The sequence below is a fragment of the Symphalangus syndactylus genome, chromosome 18, assembly GCF_028878055.3.
Source record: "Symphalangus syndactylus isolate Jambi chromosome 18, NHGRI_mSymSyn1-v2.1_pri, whole genome shotgun sequence".
NCBI classification, from domain to species: domain Eukaryota; kingdom Metazoa; phylum Chordata; class Mammalia; order Primates; family Hylobatidae; genus Symphalangus; species Symphalangus syndactylus.
In genome coordinates this window covers 25,474,343-25,491,255 of record NC_072440.2, presented here as the reverse complement: position 1 = coordinate 25,491,255, position 16,913 = coordinate 25,474,343, and the positions used below count along the sequence as shown (strand labels likewise).

Below are 16,913 nucleotides of genomic sequence, written 5' to 3'. Positions count from 1 at the left end.
ATCATATTTTCTTTATGCATTCGTTGGTTGATGGGCATTTAGGTTGGTTCTATATTTTTGCAATTGTGAATTGTGTTGCTATAAATGTGTGTGCATGTGTCTTTTTCATATAATACCAGTCATGAACCTTCCAGATTGAAATTGGAATGAAGAGCGAATCAGAGGTGCAACAGTATTTCCACAATCTCTGCTGCTCACTTGTGACAGGTGGGGGGTCACTGCAGGGAGGAAGAAGAGGCAGTGACTGCTAGTGGATATGGGGTTTCTTTGGAGGGTGATAAAAGAACTCTAAAATTGATTGTGTTAATGGCTGCACAACTCTGTGAATATACTAAAAACCATTACACTGTATGCTTTAAATGGGTAAATTGTATGCTATGTGAATTAGATCTCAATAAAGTTGTTTATATACATTTTAAAAATCACTGGAAACATATCTAGGGGCACAAAGAACAGAAAAGGGTGAAGCCTCTTTGTGAATTCCAGTCTGGCTCTCTGGCCAAGCATTGATAGTTACACAGCAGAAAAGCTGAGGGAAAATTGCAGGGAATGTGTTGTTATCCAAGTTGGGCGAAGGTAATTACGAAACACTAAGAAGTGTAGATAAAAATGATAAAAATAAAAAGATCTGTTTCTTTTGCATCAGCTACCCAACTACCCATTACTTCCGTTTTGTTTTGTTTTTAATATATAAGTAAAGTAACCAGAGGGAATGTGATATGGTTGGGCTGTGTCCCCACCCAAATCTCATGTTGAGTTGTAGTTCCATAATCCCCACGTGTCATGGGAGGGACCCAGTGGGAGGAAATTTAATCATGGGGGTGGTTACCCTCATGCTGTTCTCGTGATAGTGAGTGAGCTCTCACGAGATCTGATGGTTTTATAAAGGGCTTTTTCCCCTTTTGCTCGGCACTTCTCCTTCCTGCCATCATGTGAAGAAGGATGTCTTTGCCTCCCCTTCTGCCATTATTGTAAGTTTTCTGAGGCCTCCCCAGCCATGCAGAATTGTGAGTCAATTAAACCTTAAACCTCTTTCCTTTATAAATTACCCAGTCTCTGGTATGTCCTTATAGCAGCGTGAGAACGGACTAACACAGACTATAAAGATGAGGTGGGAGTGTGGGCTACGTTTCAGCCAAAATTTAATATATTGTTTACATATGACAGCACATCTCAAGAGCAGACACTGAGATGATACGGGCTGGGTGATATGAGTAAGATCCTTCATGTGCTATTATTATAATAACTGCATTTTCCAAAATAGGAATTTATAGATAGGCAATTATAATTGCTAGCCTGTATCCTCTGTTGCCACTTGATGTTTTGGGAACCGTAAAACCCTTTTCTTCAGTTTTGTTTTGTTTCGTTGTGTGTGCTTGTAAGTCTCAGTAACAATAACGTCTTTTCTTTAAGCAGCATCACCCAAAACACTTTAGGGCTTTAGGGAGGGTGAGAAGGAGTCAAAAAACAACAAAATATGATGATTAAGTAATGAGCCCTTCAAACCTCAGAAAATGGAACCAAGTGGTGAGCAAACTTAGTACCATTTAACTTACCTCTATAAAAAGCAGGGGACATTTGGGTTAGGAGGTTTGGGCCTCTGGGTCAGGACATCATATTGCCCAGGGCCATAGGGTGTGGAGCTCAGAGGGAGAAATCAAAGCAAAAGTCAGGCCGACTGTCTAACGAAGTTGCCAATCAGAAGACACAAAGCTGAGAGAGAGAACTAACTGCACAGGCTCCAGAGAGAAAACAGAGGAAAAGGGAAGATTTGGAGCAAAGGGTGGAGATGAAGCTAAAAGGTGGTTCCAGTGGCTTTTATGGAGAGCTGCAGGCTCTGATGAATGGAGCACAGGAGGGACAAGGAAAAAAAAAGGGTTGATAAAGCTCAAACTCAGGGACTCAATCCCTATTCCTTGTTCCATCTTAACTTTTCCTAGAGCCAAATCAAGAAATTATGATATCCAGTAATTCCACCAGCCAGGTGGTCAGCAAAACCTCCAAGGATAATGGTGCTTATGTTTAAGGATCTCTGGGATGGTAGCCAGATCCATTTCTTAACAACCTACACTACCAGAAAATTCTTCCTTACATCAAACAGTACATTTCTTACCTTGGCCACTTTCTGGCTGGGTTATCAACACACATTGGCTATGGATGTGTTGGACGTCAACTAAGCTCTCTAAGAGTTTTTTCTTTGTTTGTAAAATGGGACTAATAATGGGACCTACCTTCTAGGATTATTGTAAGGATTAGAGGGATGAGGTGTATAAAGCATATAGACTGGTCCTTGTCACATGGTATGCATTACTTTCAGCATCAGAATCAGTATTAATGTTTATATTTGTGTTGCTCTTAGTAACACTGAGGCCCACAATCTTGGGGCTTGTACTAATCAAAAAAGGATCCTTATCTGGCAACTTAGCAGCATCCCTAGATTTCTTGATAATGCTGTTGGCCAAGAAAATGAAGACATTGGCCTCCTGAGTGCTCGTTGTGCGACACGCCCTCAGGTGCATGCATTATTTATAGGATCTCTTGTTACCTGCATGATGACCATGAATAAACAGAAATGCATTTTACACATCAGGAAACAAGTTTAGAAAAGTACCCAAATTGCCCAAGGTCATATAACCAGTAAGTTTGGAGGTGGAACTTGAATCTAGTCCTGTGTAATTCCAAAGCCTCTACCTGGAATAAGAGAAGCCACAGGAGCACGAAGTCAGTGTTTAGCTTTCACAGTGACATGGGGCACACCTTGTCAGAGGGCCTGAGGAGTGAGCACGACCTAAATTTCATGATATGTCAGCCAAGTTCCTCCACTTCCCTTATAGTCTACCATAGATTTATAGGTTTGTCCAGTGTTTTCTAAACCTTTCTTGAAGCTGTTTATATTTTCAGCCAGCAGGACTTTAAATAGCCCCAGGGTTTCTCTGAAGTGACTTGTAGCTAATACAATATCACAGGAGGAGACCAAGTGGGTGCAGTTTCCAGCCTCACACCTTCTCTTTGCCTCATTCACAGTTGTTCTGCTTTTATCTGTTTTATATTTATGGTTCACATAAAAAGATATCTATTAGGAGGGAAAAAAAGTTTGGTGATTAAAAATGTAAATGTTTGAAAAACCAAAGCCTTAAACTGTTGTTGGTAACACTTGTATTTACCTTTCCAAAATAATTTATGCAAATATGTCATCTTCTCATTTCTTACCCTCTAAGAGTTGAGGAATAATTGTCTGTTTCTGCTCTATATACCCTTCATGGTTTTTTAGTTGGTTTTCCCTGAACAATGATTTCCTCTGGAGAACCTCCCTCTAATAACTTCATGTAGGACTAGGAGGGCTCATTACTGAGGCATGGCTGATCATGCTTCTCATCCCACAGTCAAAATGACTGGTTCAGGAATGGATATGTGGCTGTAGCAGAATAAATTTGAGTCCCTTCCTAGATCAATATGCTGTTATTGGGACAGACAAACACTCTGCTGAGGTTGCTAAGCTGATAGACATCTTGCCCATAATGTACAAAAAGCATTAACTCACAAATGAAACCATGCAAGGATTAATGGAAGGCAGAATGGAGGGAAAATCAGAGTCCCAGTGACATCATTTCAGCCCCTGGATCCAGCTGAACCTGAAGGCATTTTCATACCTGAACTTTCCCTTTTAAGTAAGCCAAGATTTTACCGCATTCTGAATGCCTTCCAAGATTAATCCCATTGATCTTGATTATCTTATCTGCTGTCTCCCTGCATTTGAGGTTTTGTGCAATATTCACGTCTGCATGTTGGTAATGCTATTTTGAAAAAACTTCCCTTACTTATTCTAAACACAGACTGCATCTGTTTCCTCAACCACGAAGCAGGCTCCTCAGGGAAGGGGCCACTGCCTCAATATCTATAACCTCTCAATGGCTCATAATGATTGAGTGTTTGACTTCTCTAGAGGACGGTAACACTTCTTCGTTACAGAAAGCTGAACATTTTGCCTTTTTATAGTAGGAAGTGACTGACTGCTTCTTCTAGAAACTCTGACCCAGTGCCAGCTTCATGGACATGTGTGCTGTGACCATGTCCTCAGCTCTGGTCATTACCACATGGCTTCATGGAGAAGTTCCGTGGTCTCTTTTTGCCCATCCTCTTCTTTTCCCTGCTTTCAGAAAGAGATGCTATGTAAGAGGAAAAATGGTTTTCGTTTAGGCAATGTAGCTTATTCTGCAGTGTACAATATGGGGGCAGTTCATAAGTCATTTTGGAATTGTTCTACCTTGTTTCCCATGCAGGAACATCTCTGATTACAGCATCCCACCGTCAGAATTCTTTATTAGCAGAAAATGTGTGCAGAATATAAAGGCTAATCCCTGAACCTGGCATTTGAGATTATGATCTGACCCCAGTCTGCCTTCTTGCCTCATCTCCTGCCTGCTTCCTCCCTGGGATTGGGAGTGTTGGTCCCCTCACCTCCACTTTCCTGGAGGAAGGCCTAAATCAGCATTTGGTCCTGGGGCCGTTCTTTGACACAGCACTCCCAGAAAACTTAGGCATGCCACCCCATGGATAATCGCTGGTCTACATTCCAGCCAAACTCTATCATTGTTGTTCCTCTGATATTCTACAGCTTCCATGCCTTCAGTCACATTAGTCCCTATGTTTGAGAACTTTGCCTGAATTGCTATCTATCCAAATTTCACTCACTCTTACAATGCCTTCTCTCCCTTGAAGCACTTCCTGGACTTCGTCATCATCAACAACATGTACATGTCATATGCTATGTGTATTTATATATACTCACTTAATTCTCACAGCAACCTCACAGGGTAGGTACTAAAATTATTCCCATTTCACACATGAGAAAATAAAGGCACTGCGACATTGGATGGTTTCCCCAAGGAGAATTACACAGCCAGCAAGTGTAGAGAAAGGATTTGAATTTAAGCTGTTTGGCTCTAGAGTCTATGCGCTGATTTTCTAGGATGTATTGCTAGAACTTCTTATGGTTCTTCTTGGCCTCTAATGTTTTTGTTATTTGTGTATGCCTCCCTTCCCCTAGCCTGCTAGCTACCTGTAGACTAGGAGAGGGGAGGCATACACAAACAGTGAAAACATAAGCGTATAGTGAAATAATCATGGCATTTGAAAGCAAACAGACTGGGCTTGAACAAATGACTGAAATTATCTGAGTCTCAGTTTCTTCATTTGTAAAAAGAGAGCGATAACATGTAACTTACAGTGTAACTGTGAGGAAGAGTGAATGAAATAATAGGTAAAAGTTTCTTAGTTGGGGCTCTGGCATATCATGGGTATTCAATAAACATTGACACTCTTCTCTTTTGTGTTTACATCACTGAAACTTGTAGTAGAATTCCTTTTAGCTTATTAACTGTATAGTACTTTGTCAGAGTAAGTTAATACATTTGAGAGGAAACTAGGATTATCTTCCCTTGTATTAATTTATTTAGAAAATATTTATAGAGCAACTACTATGTTGAAGACACTCTGAAAGGTGCTGGGGACATGACAGTGATCAACAGAGTCTCTGCTCTCATCGAGCCTGTATTAATGAAACTTTTAGGAGACCCTCTCTATGTTTGTCTCCAAATGAACAAGAAGTCTTCCATCTCATGTGACTTATGGAAATCAGCTGCAATACTTCAAAGCATAACTATTAAGAGTAGTAATCTTTTGCTTTCCTCACCTGTTGCTGACAGGGAGATTCTCTTAGGATTTGACTACTGTTCATGGTAATGTGGGACCAAGGATCCTTGCCTGGGTCAAGGTCCATAAAGAAACCTAATACTGGTGGCAACAGGTGCTGTCCTTTCCATTTGCCTCATTCTGTGAGGGTGTAGGCAAGCTACTAGATTCTTTCTAAGGTTTTGGCAGAATCAAAAGCTCTGTGAATTTTTCCCACAGCGATGACCAAGAGAAAATGTCTCCTCTTGCTTACATTCTCACAGAATGACTAGATGGTTTCATTTACATATTTTACAGAAACAATGTCTGTACACAAATGTCCTCTTCAGGTGAAGTCATAAAGACAGCTAAGGATGAACTGAGGGTGAACACTTGTCTGTCTCAGCAGGGAAACCTGTGAAATTCAAACAGGCTGCATTACTTTATGCTGATGTTGAACTGTTAGCTCAGAGACTCTTCAAAAGGAGTTAAAAGCCGCTGCGGATGAAGGAATATTTTTCACCTATGTCTACAGAGACAAACACATTCCAGGAAGGGTACACAGTTAACTGTAAATTCAAGACCATTTTTTCCTCACAATGAGTCCAAATGATTCAAAACTCTAGTCTTAAAACTGTGGAGTAATCCTGGACCCTTCTTTTTCTATCACATTCCATCTCCATACTACAGGAAATCTTGCTGGTTTTGCCATAAAAATATGTCCAGAGTCCAACTATTGCTCATCTCCTCCCAGTTTTCACACTGGTCCAAGTCCCCAGCATCTCCCACTTGAGTTATGGCAGGAGCCTCCCATGAGACCACGTTCCCACCCTTGTCCCGAGGCAAGACATTCCCAATCCAGAGTGGTCCATTTAAAACTTGTTTCTGATCATGTCACTTATCCAATCTAAACCCTGCAATGACTTCTCATCTCACTCAGAGTAAAAGTCAATGGCCTGAGGATGGTCCACAGGCCTGTTAGCTCCTGTGACCTACCTGGCCTCACCAATACAACCTTCTGTCTCACCCTCTTTGTTCACAGTAGACTCCAAGCCTGTTCTTCAAACAGGCCCTTCCATGGATTCTTCCCTCTGCTTAGAACGCTGTCCGCCAGAGATCTCCATGGTGCACTTCCTCAGCTGCTTCTAGTCTTTACTCAAATGTTGCCTGCTCAGTGAGGCCCACCATGTCCATTCCAAGAAAACTGCAACCCACCATCTGGGATGCTCAATATCCTTCCTTGCTATTTCTATTAAGACTTATTAGCTTCTTGGCCAATAAACACATATGAAAAAATGCTCCACATCACTAATCATCAGAGAAATGCAAATTAAAACAATGAGATACTATGTCATACCAGTCAGAGTGGCTATTATTAAAAAGCCTAAAAACAACAGATGTTGGCGAGGCTATGGAGAAAAGGGAATCTTATATACTGTTGATGAGAATGCAAATTGGTTCAGCCATTGTGGAAAGCAGTTGGGAGATTTCTCAAAGAACTTAAAACAGAATTACCATTTGACCCAGAAATCCCATTACTGGGTATGTATCCAGAAGAAAACAAACAGTTCTATCAAAAAGACACACACACTTTCATGTTCATCGCCGCAGTATTTGCAATAGCAAAGACATGGAATCGACCCAGGTGCCTGTCAGTAGTGGATTGGATAAAGAAAGTGTGGTACGTATACACCATGGAAAACTACACAGCCATGAGAAGAATGAAATGTCCCTTGGAGCAACATGGATGGAGCTGGAGGCCATTTCCTAAGCAAATTAACACAAGAAAAGAAAACCAAATACTACGTGTTCTCCCTTATAAGTGGGAGCTAAACATCGGGTACACATGGACATAAATGTGGCAACAGTAGACACTGGGGACTCCTAGACCTCAGAGAGGCGGAGGTGGGCAAGGGTTGAAAAACTATTGGATACTATGCTCAGCACCTGGATGATGGGATCATTTGTACCCCAAACCTCAGCATCACACTATATACCCAGGTAACAAACCTGAACATGTACCCCCTGAATCTCAAAAGTGAAAAATAAAATAAAAGAATAAATAAATTGAAAAAGACTTATTGGCTTCTCATGTCATATAAAATTTACTTATCTATTTTGGTTTTTTTTTTTGTCTGTTTTCTCCCACTAACCTGCAAACTGTACCTAGACAGGGATTTGTTTTGTTTTGTTTTTCACTGTTGTATCCCCAGCACCTACAATAGCACCTGTTACACAGGAGGAGTTTAATACCTATTTGTTGAATTAGTATGTCATTTTTTCAGAAGGACACAGTTGCAGTCCAGAATGTAGAGTGAACAGGCATCAGGCCCGCTCTCCCTAGGCTTTTCCCAGGATGCAGAGAAATTCATAATTACTGGGAGCCCAACTGTGGGCTCAATCAAGCCTTCATGCCTGCTCGTCAGGGTGGGGGATCACTCACTGCTAATTATCCAGGGAAAAGACGGTTGAATTATGTATGGTATTGCTTACAAAATGCAGCAATTTGCTTAAAATTAGTTAATGTGCGTGTTCAAGGATATGGATCATACACAATTTTAGACTTCAATCTTGTGGGAGTTTATAGGAAAATAGCTTTCAGATAGAAGGAAAAATGAGCTCCAAAATTCTCTCAAGAAATCATCTTTTTCCTCCTTATTTCCATTTGTTAACCCTGTAATGTGCCGATCAACTTTTGGGGAAAAAAAGGATATTAAATCAAGATAAGAGATCAGGCCGGGCGCGGTGGCTCACGCTTGTAATCCCAGCACTTTGGGAGGCCGAGGCGGGCGGATCACGAGGTCAGGAGATCGAGGCCACGGTGAAACCCCGTCTCTACTAAAAATACAAAAAAATTAGCCGGGCGTGGTGGCGGCGCCTGTAGTCCCAGCTACTCGGAGAGGCTGAGGCAGGAGAATGGCGTGAACCCGGGAGGCGGAGCTTGCAGTGAGCCGAGGTCGCGCCACTGCGCTCCAGCCTGGGTGACAGAGCGAGACTCCGTCTCAAAAAAAAAAAAAAAAAAAAAGAGATCAGTTTAAGTTATTCCAATCACATTAAAATTACTTCTGACTCTAACATTAAAATTGGGTACCGACTTAGAAACTTTAGCTTAAGTGTATTTTCTTTGGCATCATACAATTTTTTAGGTGTTCTGAAGGAAAAAAGGGTCCAGGAAGTATGTATTAAGTCTGTATGGGTCCAAAGTAAGAGTTGGAAATGTCTCTTTTTCTGCAATTAGCAGTCATATTATGAAACTAAGAAAGAAGAAGAGGGTTCTAATTGCACAATTTGGTGTAGACTGCTAATCTCAGGAAACACATTTTACTGGTGGGCTCATTAGAACCTTGTTTTGATTATCCTAAAGCAAAGTGGAGAAACCCATTGCTAGCTTATGAAGCAAAGCTGCCTGTTTTCAAAGAGCACACTTTCGAAGGCAGGTAGGGCCCCTCTTCCACACCCACCAGTGTGGCAACTGGTGAGGGTGGACAGTGCATTGTTAGTTGATAAAGTGATCATTTTTAAAAAGGAAAAAAGAAGTCAGAAAGATACTGACAAAGAAATTCAGAGGTTCTATATAGATACACCACGTTTTACTTCCCACAGAGACTGTGGCTTCTATATGTTTTATGCTAGTTGAGTTTTAAGTTTCATCAGTAGTAGAAACTTTGAAATAATAGCCACGATTTATCTATTGCTTGCTAAGGGCCAGACATCAAGCTAAACATCTAACTACCTCATTTAACCCTCAAAATAACTAGTATAGTAGGTAGTTCTCCCATTCTGGAGATGAGAGAAATAAGATTGGAGAAGTTAAATGATTTGCCTGAGGTTATATACTAGAGCTGGTGTTGAGCTCAGAACTATTTATCTCTGAACTCTGTGCTTTTAAACATCATGCCTAACACATTGCTTCTTAACCTTATCAGATCCAACCCCTTTTCATAGCAAATATTTTATGTTCCTTTATTATTCTAAAGTCAAATTAATAGATATTACCAACTAACCTATACTTTTCCTGTTTTTGTTCTTTATGTATTTTTAATATTTTAAGTTCTGGGATACATGTGCAGAACATGCAGGTTTGTCTCATATGTATACACATGCCATGGTGGTTTGCTGCACCTATAACCCGTCATCTACATTAGGTATTTCTCCTACTGCTATCCCTGTCCCAGTGCCCCACCCCACAACAGGCCCCAGTGTGTGATGTTCTCCTCCCTGTGTCCATGTGTTCTCACTGTTCAGCTCCCATTTATGAGTGAGAACATGTGGTGTTTGGTTTTCTGTTCTTGTGTTAGTTTGTTGAGAATGATGGTTTCCAGCTTCATCCATGTCGCTGCAAAGGACATGAACTAATCCTTTTTAATGGCTGCATAGTATTCCACCGTGTATATGTGCCACATTTTCTTTATCCAGTCTATCATCGATGGGCATTTGGGTTGGCTCCAAGTCTTTGCTATTGTGAACAGTGCCACAATAAACATATGTGTGCATGTGTCTTTATAGTAGAATGATTTATAATCTTTTGGCTACATATCCAGTAATGGGTCAAATGGTATTTCTGGTTTTAGATCCTTGAGGAGTCACTCCACTGTCTTCCACAACGGTTGAACTAATTTACACTCCCACCAACAGTGTAAAAGCATTTCTATTTCTCCACATCCTCACCAGCATCTGTTGTTTCCTGACTTTTTAATGATCGCCATTCTAACTGGCGTGAGATGGTATCTCATGATGGTTTTGATTTGCATTTCTTTCATGAACAGTGATGATGAGCTTTTTATCATATGTTTGTTGGCTGCATAAATGTCTTCTTTTGAGAAGTGTCTGTTCATATTCTTCTCCCACTTTTTGATGGGGTTGTTTTTTTCTTGTAAATTTAAGTTCCTTGTAGATTCTGGATGTTAGCCCTTTGTCAGACGGATGGATTGCAAAAATTTTCTCCCATTCTGTAAGTTGTCTGTTCACTCTGATGATAGTTTCTTTTGCCGTGCAGAAGCTCTTTAGTTTAATTACATCCCGTTTGTCAATTTTGGCTTTTGTTGCCATTGCTTTTGGTGTTTTAGTCGTGAAGTCTTTGCCCATGCCTATGTCCTGAATGGTAATGCCTAGGTTTTCTTCTAGGTTTTTTATTGTTTTAGATCTTACGTTTAAGTCTTCAATCCATCTTGAGTTAATTTTTATATAAGGTATAAGGAAGGGGTCCAGTTTCAGTTTTCTGTATATGGCTAGCCAGTTTTCCCAACACTGTTTATTAAATAGGGAATCATTTCCCCATTGCTTGTTTTTGTGAGGTTTGTTGCAGATCAGATGGTTGTAGATGTGTGGTGTATTTCTGAGGCCTCTGTTCTGTTCTTTTGGTCTATATATCTGTTTTGGTACCAGTACCATGCTGTTTTGGTTACTGTAGCCTTATAGTATAGTTTGAAGTCAGAGAGCATGATGCCTCCAGGTTTGTTCTTTTTACTTAGGATTGCCTTGGCTATACGGGCTCTTTTTTTGGTTCCATATGAAATGTAAAGTAGATTTTTCTAGTTCTGTGAAGAAAGTCAATGGTAGCTTGATGGGGATAGCATTGAATCTATAAATTACTGTAGGCAGTATGGCCATTTTCATGATATTGATTCTTCCTATCCATAAGCATGGAATGTTTTTCCATTTATTTGTGTCCTCTCATTTCTTTGAGCAGTGGTTTGTAGTTCTCCTTGAAGAGGTCCTTCACATCCCTTGTAGGTTGTATTCCTAGGTATTTTATTCTCTTTGTAGCAATTGTGAATGGGAGTTCACTCATAATTTGGCTCCCTGTTTGTCTATTATTGGTGTATAGGAATGCTTGTGATTTTTGCACATTGATTTTGTATCCTGAGAATTTGCTGAAGTTGCTTATCAGCTTAAGGAGATGTTGGGCTGAGATGATGGGGTTTTCTAAATATACAATCATGTCATCTGCAAACAGAGACAATTTGACTTCCTCTCTTCCTATTTGGATACGCTTTCTTTCTTTCTGTGGCCTGATTGCCCTGGACAGAACTTCCAATGAAAAGTACCCTAAACATAGTGAAAAGGAGAGATAAAAAGAAAGTAATTTATAAAAATAATGTATATTCAAGTATGTAAATAATCAAGCATGACTACATCAGAAGATATAATAATGTCATCAGGCACTTGCATGTGTGTGGAGAATCATTATGAATGTAAATATTATGAGCAGTGTTGCCAGAGGCAGCATGACTTTCTGAAATAGAAAACAGTATTAGGTAAGGCTCTGAGAGAAACAAAGTGCAACTTTCCCTCCATTTATACAATAGTTGTATTCCTGGAAAATTTAATAAACATAAACCTCCATTTTTGTTGTTTATACATAAAGCATTTTTTAGTTATAGAGGCTCAGATTGTGAATGCTAAGTGGGACTTCTGAATGTCAAAAAATGCAGCACTTCTACCAGCTAAATGCCACTGGGGGCTTGCAAATTATTTTAACAGCCAAGAAGAAGGAAGGAAAGAAATAAAGGATGAAAGAGAGAAAGAGACAGAAAGAAAGAAAGAAAGGATAAGGAAGGAAGGAAGGAAAGAAAAGAAAGAAAAGAAAGGAAGGAAAGGGAGAAAGAAAGAAAGAGAAAGAAGAAAGGAAGGAAAGAAAGAGAAAGAAGGAAAGAAAGAGAAAGAAAGAAAGAAGGAAAGAAAGAAAGAAGGAAAGAAAGAAAGAAAGAAAGAAAGAAAGAAAGAAAGAAAGAAAGAAAGAAAGAAGGAAAGAAAGAAAGAAGAAAGAGAAAGAAAAACTAAAAGCTGCACAGAAAGCCCCACTGCAAAATTTCAAAACACTCCTAAGGGGCAGTACTACTCCCATTAAGAACTACTGGCATAATTTAGACTTTTAAGAGTTCAGACTACCAAAAGAAAAAAAATTCTGCTTTCAGAAATTCCAGATCTCTGTGAAATTATATCAAAGCATTCTTGAATCACTCTTCAACTTTGAATATTCCATCTTTCCCACACATCCATTAAGATGAGGCAGACTAAACAGGCCCACACAGGTTCTCCTAAGACTGAGTAAGGATTGGCACCCATTGAATACTGCCACACACACACACATGCACACATGTGCACGGACACACACACACACCCTAACATACACTCACACACCTTGCCCTTTACAGCTTAGGATGTTCTGCCTACTTGATCAGCTTAACTTAAGGTGCAAGTTACCAGATATAATCATAGACACTCCAAAGTCATTGATTATTTTAATGTCTACATTTACTACAGCCTATCTGATTGATGTAGAAATTTCCTTTTTTAAAAAGCCTACATAAAGTAACAGAGAAACCAAAGGTATACCTATAAACTTATATAGTTACAGCCTAGTTAAGGGACCACAGTTAAATCCATTCCATTCTTTGCTCTTGGACACTGTAGAAGACATAGTCATTGCTCATCAAATATTCCATATGATTCATATAATTTTCCAGCTTCCCTTGTAGTTAAGTTAAGGTTAGGGTCATGTGAATACTTTTGGCTAAGGCTGTGTAGAGAAACAATATATGTCACTTCTAGCATGGGTGTTTAACAAAGGTGTGAGTTCTTCAGTCTCTGTTTTACTCTGCCACAGCAGATTAGAGAGCTGTTTCCTAGATGGCATAAGTTAGTGAAGTCTCCATCTCTGAGTAACCTTCACTAAATTACATCATGAAATGACTTATATGGAGCAGAGTCCCCACAGACTCACACTGGACATGTAGCATGAACAAAAAATGAAGCCAAACAAAAATAAAGCCCACTGAAATTTGGGACTTAACTGCCTACCTTAGCCTAGCCTAGCCTGTCTGACAGACGCGCTTTGTTAATAATTTAATGAGTAAGAAGGTGCTAGTATCCTGGATCCTCTCTTTCCCACCCACAAAGCCACTGCATCTTGCCTATCTTTAGTATAACCTATGCTTTTGAGTCAAATTCTGTAGGTAAACATTACAATGGCCAACAAATCTGATTCTTAGAAGTAATCTTAAATATATTATATATTTATGAAGTAGTTGTTTTCTGTTTTAAAAATCCGCTTAATTCATGCATTTATCATTAGCTTATGATGAAGGACAAAAGCACAATCAAACTATAAGAGAGGTAAGCTATTATTAATGTATAATTGACTGTCTGGAGAAATTTCCCAATAAAATTTAACAACATGCTCAACTAATTTACCCTGCGGCAAAATCATTTAAATATTTTTTACTCAAACTTTTAAAATGATTTTAATTACTTTTACAGATAAGCTAGAGAATATATCATAAACAAACTAGGTATAAAATTATTATAATAAATCTTATTTTTATTTCCTTTTGAATGTTGTTTTATCTTTGATATGTAAGACAGTGTGATCCAATCAAAAGAATATGGGTTTTGGAGTCTGTATTAAATGGGCTTTTAGAAAGTAAAGGAATTAATTTCCTTATATACCTGAAAAAGTCCATGAATTCTCTGAGTTCAGGGATGTCTGGATTTTTAATTATAAAAGATATAATTAAGACTGGTCTCTCTCCATGTCTCTTCTCCGCCTTCCACTGTGTGGGTGGCCCCATTCTTAGCAGGCTCTCTTTGCTTTTGGAAGCACAAGGTTGCCAGCCATCATAGGAATTACAGCCTCAAAATTTCAGTGCAGCAGAAAAAAGAGGAAGGTCTCCTTTTTTAATTTTCTAAAAAAAAAAAAAAAAAAAAACCTGTGCAATTCTTTCTGTAGGCTGTGGTTGTATCACATGACGTTTCTGACCACTGTGCCCACCGCAACACAACGACCTGACGGACTCTACCTGGGTCCCAGACCAACCTGGAGAGGGGCAGTCAACCCAACCAAACCACATGGAATGAGGATGAGGAGGGAATTGCTCCCCAAAGGGTCTCTCGCCACAAAGGGGAGAATGTGAGAGAGCAAAAACAACATGATGTTTCCACTATAGATTCAGATATTGAACTTGAAACCTCTCAGTATCTTACTATCTCCACGGCCTTGTGTAAATTATTTATCCTTCCTGAGGCTGACATTTTTCATCTGTGAAATGGTATAAATGGTAAAGAATACCAGCTCTCCAGGGTTTTTGTGATGATGTAATGAGTAAAACAACATAAAGCATCCTATTCAATGTGGACTGCAGAAAGTAACATAAAGCATCTTATTCAATGTGGGCTGCAGAAAGTACTCAATAAATGGTACCGTGAATCCAGTTCTCTTTGTGTAAAAGAACTGCATGAAACATTGTCCTTTCATAATTGCCATTATAGAAAACTTGGAGGCATGGGTTTCTTTTTGCTTCACTTCACTCAAAGAGGGAATCTTCTTTCCTTGCTCAACAGACAAAGGTGGTGCATGTCATTAATATCATTAAAATGCCACCTGCGCTATGCGTCAAAGCATCTGTTTATTGTCATAATTTACCAATACTTCCACAATAATTTCTTACTCATTATCGAAAAGTGAAGAGTTAGATTTTACTTGATTATAAATATACCTTGTCTAATTTCATCATGAAAAAATAAACATGACATTTGCCCTGGGCAATATTCATTGTCTCTTTTTCCCTGGCTCCACTCAAGACTCCATCAGCTCTTAGCTTTACTTTCTGCGTTGTTTTACTTTTCTACAGAATATGTGCTCTGAGACCTAATGAGAAACTGCCATTCCACAGTGTCTAATATTTTATTAATAATAATGGGTTAATTTTGTGGTCTGTCACTGAGGTGTTGTTGTTGTTGCTGTTGTTTGAGATGGAGTCTTGCTCTGTCACCCAGGCTGGAGTGCAGTGGTGCAATCTTGGCTCACTGCAACCTCCTCCTCCTGGGTTCAAGGGATTCTCATACCTCAGCCTCTCAAGCAGCTGGGACTACAGGTGTGCGCCACCATACCAGGCTAATTTTTTGTATTATTAGTAGAGATGGGGTTTCACCAGGCTGGTCTCGAACTCCTGACCTCAAGTGATCCACCTGCTTCAGCCTCCCAAAGTGCTGGGATTACAGGTGTGACCCAGTGCGCCGGGCTATCACTGGGTTTTAAAAACTTACATTTTAGCATTTCCTCATTAATCTCCATAGTGTAGGTCAGCATTTCTTCTGAAACTTCGTTATTTAACCAATACAAAAATCATTTTACAGCCACTTGTTTTTAGGAGTGTGTTTCCATCTTTTCCTGTTGGGGTGGATAAGAGGATAGGGGAAAGCTAAAGTCTACCTCCCTCAAACTGACTTGCTGCTAAGTTTCTGTGTCTGATTGAGGTGCCAATCAGATGCATTCATGCAAGATTTGGGAAGTGGCAGTAAGAAGAAAAACTATGCTAATGCTGCTTCCACTATTTTTGCTACAAACACAGTTTGGGGGGATCATGATCCCACTGCCCTGTCGCAGGTTTCATGGGTTTTGAGAAGTGAGACATGAGGTATCCATTTTGCTCATGCATGCGGTCATGGTGCCACAGCCTCATGATTTTAGGGTCCTGATCGTGGCAGTGGCAGTGTTGTTCTGGAGCTGGTGGCTTCCTGATTGTAGAAAAGGCAGCAGATCCCTGGGTGGCCTGATTCTACAGTGTGGAAACTGATCCAAGAGGCTCTTTCTTCAGCCACCCCGGTGATTCTGAAGCCATTTAATAGATTGTAATAAATTTCATCTTGATTAAATTAGTAATGGTGGACACTGTTCCCTGCAACTTAACCCTCAAATTTTATTAACAATATGTCGTCAGTTCTCTATTTATTTCATATATCAAATTTCAACTTGAGATAGGAATTGACTTATCTCTTTCCTAAAAAGTAAGAAAATTTATCATATATTCATAATCACGAGCCTTTATTTTCCTTCTAATTTCAAAAAGTCTTTTCTCCACAGAATTTGAAATTATACATGAATAAATGTGAAGGGGTTTTTCAAGGGAAAAATAATAGAAACATCAGCATATTTTTGAAAAGGTGTTTTATAATGACATTGCTTAAAACAGAGATATGTGTAAGATATTGCTAAGATATTTGAATTTTTAAACCCCAATTTTACAACATATAAATTACAGAGAATGAGTCTACCATTTTTCAGGCCAATAGTTGATTTTTCAATAATGTATCAATGGTAATAGGATACCTCCCTAAATGCGGCTATTTTAATGATGTAATTAAGTATGGAAAAGGCCAGAAGGAAGAGGTTGGGGAAGAACGTTAAGGAAAAATGTTTGTTTAGACAAGAACTCTATCATTAAAAGAATCCTATTCATACA

The 16,913-nt window shown here is 39.4% G+C and overlaps 1 pseudogene; it reads right to left on the bottom strand.

Annotated features, from left to right (window-relative positions):
* LOC129467435 (aconitate hydratase, mitochondrial-like) overlaps positions 1-16,913 on the bottom strand; it is a 104,459-nt pseudogene that overhangs the window by 75,134 nt on the left and 12,412 nt on the right.